Below are 727 nucleotides of genomic sequence, written 5' to 3'. Positions count from 1 at the left end.
ATTGTCCATTTTGGTCAACAAAGTGGAAGTCATAACTCATAATTCGTCTTTTTTTTTAAATAAAAAAAATATCAAAGTAATTGAAGCAGGTGGAATCTACAAGAACAGAAAATATTTTTTTCCCTATAAATAATGAGAAAATTTTCAACTAGATATGTAGTATAAATTTTCTGGCGAATAAGGCTCGAATTAATTGATTAATAATAATATACTCAGTGTAACTCTATAAATGAGATCTGAAAAAAATAAAATGTACACAGAACTTATGAAGAAGGTAAAATAGTGCAAAATTTTCAATGAATTTGAGAAATTGATATAAAATGACATTAAAATACTGTTGCGCTGAGTTTTGATAAGTTGATATAATAATATTGAAATAGTGCTGACTCGTTGCAACAATAGAATTTACATAATGCTGAGAGATTCACGTATGAGAGACTTTATAGGAGCACAAAATTAGTGAAGGGCTTTAAAAAATTAAAGCCCTAACGTTAATTTAATGACCTTATACTCGAATTAATTTATTTTATTTTATTTTTTTGTAGAAAATGTGATCATTTGCAATTCTCAAAATGTTTTTTTATTACTTATATTACGTGAAAGATATATACAATGTGACTTTAATTCCATTACAAGTAATTTGAAATACTATTATGATAGTATATAAAATAATATTATTTCAATGTCCATTTTTGGTCAAATAAATGGCGCTTCAAGTTAACCGCAA

Source organism: Solanum pennellii, chromosome 11 (assembly GCF_001406875.1).
Source record: "Solanum pennellii chromosome 11, SPENNV200".
Lineage (NCBI taxonomy): Eukaryota > Viridiplantae > Streptophyta > Magnoliopsida > Solanales > Solanaceae > Solanum > Solanum pennellii.
The sequence above is the reverse complement of the archived record's forward strand: the minus strand, read 5'-3'. Positions refer to the sequence as shown.